The following is a 7628-nucleotide window of genomic DNA, read 5'->3' as shown; positions in this document are numbered from 1 at the left end:
GCAACTTGGGGAGGAAAGGGTTTAGTTGGCTTTCATATCATAGCTCATCATCAAAGGAAGTCAGGACAGGAACTCAAGCAGGGCAGGAATTGGGAGGCAGGAGCTTATGCAGAGACCACGGAGGGGTATTGCTTACTGGCTTGCTCCTCATGGCTTGCTCAGTCTGATTTCTTATAGAACTCAGTACCACCAGCCCAGGAATAGCACCACACTGAATGGTCTGGGGCCATCCCATCAACAACTAACTAAGAAAATACTCTACAGGGTTGCCTACAGCCCTATCTTATGGAGACATGTTATTAGTTGAGGTTCTCTCATCTCAGATGACTTATAGTTTGTGTCAAGTTGACATGAAAAGCCAGTACAAACTTGTTTTGATATTTTATTTATCTGATGTTTATGAGTGTTTGCCTGGATATTTATTGTGTACCACATCACCCATGGAGGACAGAATATAGTCTCAGATTCCCTGGACTGGAGTTACCGTCATGGAGTTATGACCCACCACATGAATGCTGGGAATTGAATCTCGGTCCCCTAGAAGAAACAAAAAGAACATTACCAAACTCATTCTATGAAGCCACAGTCACCTTGATACCTAAACCACACAAAGACCCAGCAAAAAAAGAGAACTTCAGACCTATCTCTCTTATGAACAATGATGCAAAAGTACTCAATAAAATACTTGCAAACCAAATCCAAGAACACATTAATCATCCACCATGATCAAGTAGGCTTCATCTCAGGCATGCAAGGGTGGTTCAATATACGGAACTCCATCAATGCCATCCATCATATAAACAAACTGAAGGAGAAAACCACATGATCATCTCCTTAGATGATGAAAAACATCTGACAAAATCCAACACCCATTCATGTTTAAAGTCTTGGAGAAATCAAGGATACAAGGCACACACCTAAACATAGTAAAGGCACTCACTATACAGCAAGCCTATAGCCAACATCAAACTAAACCGAGAGAAACTTAAATCAGTCCCACTGAACTCAGGGACAAGGGAAGGCTGCCCACTCTCTCCATATCTCTTCAACATAGTACTTGAAGTCCTAGCTAGAGCAATAAGATAACTAAAGGAGATCAAGGGGATACAAATTGGAAAGGAAAAACTCAAATTATCAGTATTTGTGGATGATATAATAGCATACACGAGCAACCCCAAAAATTCAACTAGAGAAATCCTTCAGCTGATAAATACCTTTGGCAAAGTGGCTGGGTACAAAATTAACTAAAAAAAAAAAAAATCAGTAGCCCTGCTGTATATTAAAGACAAAAGGCTGAGAATGAAATTAGGAAAACGACACCCTTCACAATACCCAATAATAACATAAAGTACCTTGGTGTGATTCTAATCTAGCAAGTGAAAGACCTGTTTGTAACTAGTACTCTTAACCACTGATCCACCTTTCAAGTCTTTATTAAGCAGTTTAAATTAATTAATTAACATAGATTTATGGGTTTTCTTCTTTGGGTATTATACCACAAATAACATACAAAGTACAAAGAAATAAGCTACAAAAAGAACACCACATCTTATCTTTTATCTCTTTGCTCGTATTTTGTCTTCTGTTTTATTTTTTAACTGTATGCCCAGGGAAAGGAAAGTTAATCAATTTTATCCATGTTAAGAAGTAACAGTATATGCTTACAATCTGCATAACCAGATGGCAGTCATTGTACTGGGTAGTTACTGTTAATATGATAAAATATAAAGTTATATGGAAAGAGGATCCTCAATTAAGAAAAATCCCTCCAACATTTCGCCTGTAGGAAATTCTGTAGGTCATTTTCTTGATTAATGATTGATGTGAGAGGGCTCAGCTTACTGCGAGCTGTGGCACACCTGGGTCTCTGGGTCTGGATAGTTTTAAAAAGCAGGTTGAGCAGGGCAGTAGGGAGAAAACCAGAAAGCTGTGTTCTTCCAAAGCTTCTGTTTCATTCATTTCCTGCCTACAGATTTCTGTCTTGAATTTCTGACCTGATTTTTTTTTTTTTTTTTTTTTTTTTTTTTTTTTATGTACTGTGATTTGAAAGAATAAGTGAAATAAAGCCTTTGCTTTTCGAGTTTCTTTTGGCCATGACATTTCATCATAACAATAGAAATCTGAACTACAACAGTCGTATTTAAAGTAAAACACAGAAAAAAAAGGTACATTTGTTTGTAATCAAAACAAAACTCTCCCAGGAGTTCAGCAATTACAGACTTCCAATACCTAATCTGTGCCCGTGTCTAAGAGACTTATGGAAGGCCAGTTGTCCCCAAATTCTCTAAAACAGACAATTGTCTTTTATAGTGTAGCATCTATTATTCCTTCTACTATGTAATTCTTTTATCTTTTAAAAACATTTTTCTTTGTCATGGCCATCAGATATTATAGTGGCTATTTGATTCATGATATCAATAGTAAATTTCACTTTTAAAGACTTCTTACTTACAAATGGAGGCTTAGCACATTGGTACTTTATTACTCCATAAAGGAAATATATATACATATATAATGTATATGTACATATATATAAACACACACACACACACACACACACATATATATATATATATAAACACGTATACCTGTTAATTTCACACAATCCACCATTATGCCCCAGTAGAAACAGAAACATAAGAAATTTTGGAGTTGCTTGCTTATCTTACAGTTGGCAGTCACTAACAGTTGAACTTCTTACAAGAGTCAAAAAGGCTTGTCTTATATTTATCATGTAGTTTTCGTTAATCACTTTCACAGGACACAGAAGATCAGAGAAAGCCATAGGCATATGATTAGGTGTGTGTAAATTCTGCTGAATATCCTAAGTGCCAGGTAGCTCAGTATGTGACTATGAGATCTCCATGTGCTGCAGTGCCCATTATATCTGTAAAACTTCCTGAAGCTGAGTATATAAATTAGCTTCTGTGTGTTGTTTCCCTGTCTATAAATGGGAATAATCATTGTGTGACTATCATTGGAGGGTTAGTAATATCACGTGTAAGAACACCCCTAAATTGTTTAAATAGGACTCCAACTAGACAAACACAGGAGAGGAATGGCAAGGTTTGTGAGAGCTAGGGTTTGGCAAGACATTGTTCTGAGCTGAGCAGGGGCTGTCTCTGACATGAACTCAGTGGCTGGTTCTTTGATCACCTATCTCTGAGGGGGGAGTCAGCCTTACCAGTCCACAGAGGAAGACAATGCATCCAGTCCTGATGAGACCTTATAGGCTAGGGTCAGATGGAAGGGGAGGAGTCCCCTATAAGTGGACTGAGGGAGGGGCATGGGAAGAAGAGGGGGAGGGAGGGGCCACAGCTGGAATACAAAGTGAATAAACTGTAATCAAAAATAAAATAAAATAAATCTGCCCAACAGAACTTCTGTAACTACAGGTGGCATTTCTTGTCTTTATGGGACTCCCTCTATTGTCAAAGTTTCTTTTAACTAGGAGGAATGTTTATGATCCTGTCAATTTCCAAATGGATCTCCTCACCCACAATACACAAAGGTAAAACTTAACACAAGTTATGTGGAGGCTTTCAAATTAGGTCTTTATGAAACACATGTATCTATTTCATGGGTTTCAGACATCAGCAGCACCAACTGCTGCAAGGCTAGCTCACTTATTGGGCACAACAACAATCCCCATCCTGTTTCCAGTTCTGCTTCAAACCACATTGATACTGAAAATATCTGCCTTGGCAAGGGAAAGCTCATGGACAGGGGTGTTACCAAGCCACCACTAATTGCAAACCCATCTTGCTGATGTAACTTCTCCAAGAAGTCCATCTACTGTCTTCTACCTGTTAGAAAACAGAAGACTGGAAGACTGTGTAGGAAAGGTTTCCTGGCAAGTGGATACAGTCACCTCACATTTTCAGAATGAGCATTGGCAATGACGTTATTCACATGCTTAGTGCTTAGTAGCTAAAAAAAAAAAAAATCCTCCTTTGTTTCTGCTAAATGACTGAGCTTTGCATTGAGCGTCAACACTAATCCAAAGACTTGAACTAAGAAAAGGTCCAAAGAATTTGTCTCATAGTGTCAGTATGAAGTGTAAGGCTTGTGTCAAAGACATCTGTCAGGATATTTTTTGTTTCACTAAAATGAAGTCAATTATATAAATGTGAAATTTTGAGTAAGATGTGGGTAATAATTACAAATATCTGTGATTCCACCTATTTTACACATAGGTTTTTGGATATGTATTACTGAGAAAATAATTCAGGGTCTCACACATGTTATGTAATCCCTGTACCACTGAGATATTACCAGCCTAGTTACCTATAGATTTTGAAGGTCATTTACACTGCAGCTTTATTTTTTAAATACATATAGCTTTCTTCAGAAATGTGTACATTTCAGAAATATGAAAAAAGAAGAATGACAGTGTACTTTAGATTAAGAAGTGTACCTGTTATGATCACAACTCTTTTAGTGCATATATAAACATACTTATATATGTCAAATGCATAAGTAATATATAATATATAAGTATTGTATAATATATAATATATAAATAATTAATTTTGGCATAAATGGTTGTACTATGTGTATTATTTTCATTTTCCTTTGTTCTTTCAGCAGATCGCATAGAAGTTCAATTTCTAATAGTTATGAAATGTTCTGCTATAATTCTTTAGAAATCACATTTTGAGTATTGCTCTACATATTACTTTCTTTTAAGTTATTACTAATGTTGATATATTACAAACAGAGGTGAAATAGGTATCATCTTACTTTTACCTCACTATTAATTCTAAGCATTGAAATTCCTGGTAAACAAATATTAACATTTTACCATTTGACAGATATAAAATTGTTGTCCAAAATATCTTAGAGCAATTACCTCTGCCACTCTAGTGGATTTCTGAGCTTTTTATATTCTAACCTACAGTGTGGAGAACCCTAATACACACATAGACCACTTAAATACAACTTTGAGAGAGCAGAGACAAGGTATGGGTATGTAGTGCTCTATAAATCATAACCCATTCTGGTTTTCCTCCTCTTTTGTGTTCCTTGTGGGTGCTATACTTCTTCAATCTCATCTTCAGGTTTGTTGTGGCAAAGGAATGTATCTTCAGACTGACTTGATTCATTTGCAGCCTATCAGCTTTAGTGTTTGAAATAATCCTTGCAAGCAGCTGATACTGAGGGCTGTGGAAATTTGATCATAAGATTGTGAAGTCTGTGCTTTTTGGACTCTGGGAAGTATATTGCTCAGGATTTTAACATATCTGGGTCTGTGATTAGAATTCCGGTGCACAGCCCTATCAACACAACATGGACCTTTTCACCTGGATTCCAGTATTCACAGACCCTGATAGTATGGGTTATTTTGATGAAACCTGTAGTTCTAATTTTCAGTGCAGTGGCCAGTTGCATGAAAGACCCATTTGATAAGATGCAGATAATTTTGTACAAGATCTCTGCCTTAGTTCTGTTTGTTAGTAACCTTTGCACATTTGTTTCTGTGAGCTGGAACCATACTGTAGACCATTATGGCCAAACCATATTGTATTTTCCACCCACCTTTCCTGTTAAGAAAGATGCTGTTATAAAGAAACACTACACTGCTGCATTCCCAATAGAGGTTCTGACAGCTACGATGTCATTCTTTGGTGTGATGATGTTCCTCTTGGAGATGAGCTCTTTGACATAATAGAGTGAAGTGAAAGCTGAGTGTGCTTCCAAACTGATTGATCAAAAGGCCTGAGGTGAAGGTTCTGGCATCTGACAGACGGTCTTTAAAGAATTTTTTTATATGCACACATTACTAATGTAACCATCAACTTATTCCAAATTAAAAAAAAATCACAAACTTGGTTTGTGTTGATTTTAAACATATAAAATTGTTGTCCAAAATATCTTAGAGCAATTACCTCTGCCACTCTAGTGGATTTCTGAGCTTTTTATATTCTGTGTATGTGTCTCAAGCTTGTATCCCTCTTTACCTGCCATGTGTATGTGTGTTTAAGGGTTTTTACATCTTAGAGTCTGCCAGTCACAATCATGTATTTAGATACTGCCAACAATCTATGGCAGGCAAAAGTTACTGGTGAAATGTAAATAGCGTAAATCAAAAGGACTGATGCTAAAGTGAGGGGTTTGTAGTTAAACTGAAAAATGAGGCAGAAATGTAATCAATTTTTACTGGTTGGAGACATTTAAGTCCTGGTATGTTTTGAAAGCAGGACTTCTTACCCATGGCATTGCTAAACGCGTTGTGTGGTTTCTTTGGGTAGGAATGTCAATCTGTGCATTGAGAATGCTGAGTGCCTTCTGTATCTTCTTTCTCCCTATTTGTGAATATCTCAAATGTCCAGGCACACGCATTGTGTTCTGATGTGCCAAATGGGTCAGTAGGGGGAACCATATGGCTGTATATGGGCATGATCCAGATGGGTAGACGCTCTGTGTTAGAGGATTGTAAAAAACAAAAGTGTATAGGCCATAACCTAGGGAATGCACAACAGGCAAGTTTACGAGTCACCATTAACCTTTTGGACTTGCAGAGCTTGTTAGGAGTGTTTAAATCAGATTAGTATGTTACAGTCCACACTGGTGCTGATAAAGAAGTAAAACCTAAAAGATTTCATTTTCTATGGAGTGTTGAGGAAATACCTTTATAATAATAAAGAAACACTTGAGCAAATGTAAGAGAGGAGATGATGTAATCCATGCAGATTTCTGAGAAAAACTGTTTAAGATGAATTTTGAAAACCATTGAGGGCACCAATATGAGTGAAGAAAAAGAAATATACTATGTAGATAAATGTGAAATATATGTGCATATGTTTATATATGGGTGTGTTTTCATATATGCACACACATATTTACATATGTAATTGTATTTACACATTTCAATAAATTAAACGTAGAGATGATAAAAAAAAGTGTATAGGCTAGTAACACTGCTCTAGTTCCTCTAAGTCTCATATGGGAACTGAGTGAAAATATCTACCACTAAAACAGTGCAGTATATTTTCCAATAAAATTAGAGATTTGGGGTAGGGAATTCATAACTGGAATTTAGAAGTCCGTATTTCCCACAAGAGCTTCCTAAATCATTGTGTCCTATCTGGGAGTAGCTGGAAAGCAGTGTTTCTTTGGTGGGTATGTCAGCTCCCAGGAAGTGACTATACATAGTGTCCCATTAAATAGCTGAATTTTTACACTGGTCCGGTTTGTTTAGTCCCAACTTTCAGAATCATATACAGGATGAGACCTTAAAAGAAGTGGAAACACTAGTTAGCATACATGTGAAGAAAAATTAGTTCTATATCCATGTATCTGAGGTATCCAGGCAGGCCAGAGAAGCAATGACAAGTTGTTGCTGCTGTTTTAAGTGGGGTTTAATACAAAATCACCAGCTCAGGTTGCACCAACTGGCTAGGCTTGACTATTCTTCCCACAAAAACAAGACATGTGTCATGATTGAAAAGAGTTTAAATAAATCTATTTGGAATAGAAAGAGATGGTGTGGTCTAGTGAACCCAAATCTGTGAGTAGTGACATGGACTTTAGATTTAAACACAGAAGGGATTGGGGTAAGGGAGCAGAATGGTTTTCATCATTAAGAAGTCCTAGTGAAGTTGAGGTCCTTCACATACTGTGTCATA

At 36.9% G+C, this 7628-nt stretch overlaps 1 pseudogene; it reads left to right on the top strand.

Moving 5' to 3' along the window:
* Positions 1–3482: 3482 nt before the first annotated feature.
* LOC110542695 (uncharacterized) lies at positions 3483–5722 on the top strand (annotated as a pseudogene).
* Positions 5723–7628: the final 1906 nt, after the last annotated feature.

The sequence above is a fragment of the Meriones unguiculatus genome, assembly GCF_030254825.1.
Source record: "Meriones unguiculatus strain TT.TT164.6M chromosome X unlocalized genomic scaffold, Bangor_MerUng_6.1 ChrX_unordered_Scaffold_30, whole genome shotgun sequence".
NCBI lineage: Eukaryota > Metazoa > Chordata > Mammalia > Rodentia > Muridae > Meriones > Meriones unguiculatus.
This window is presented reverse-complemented; position numbering and strand designations above follow the sequence as displayed.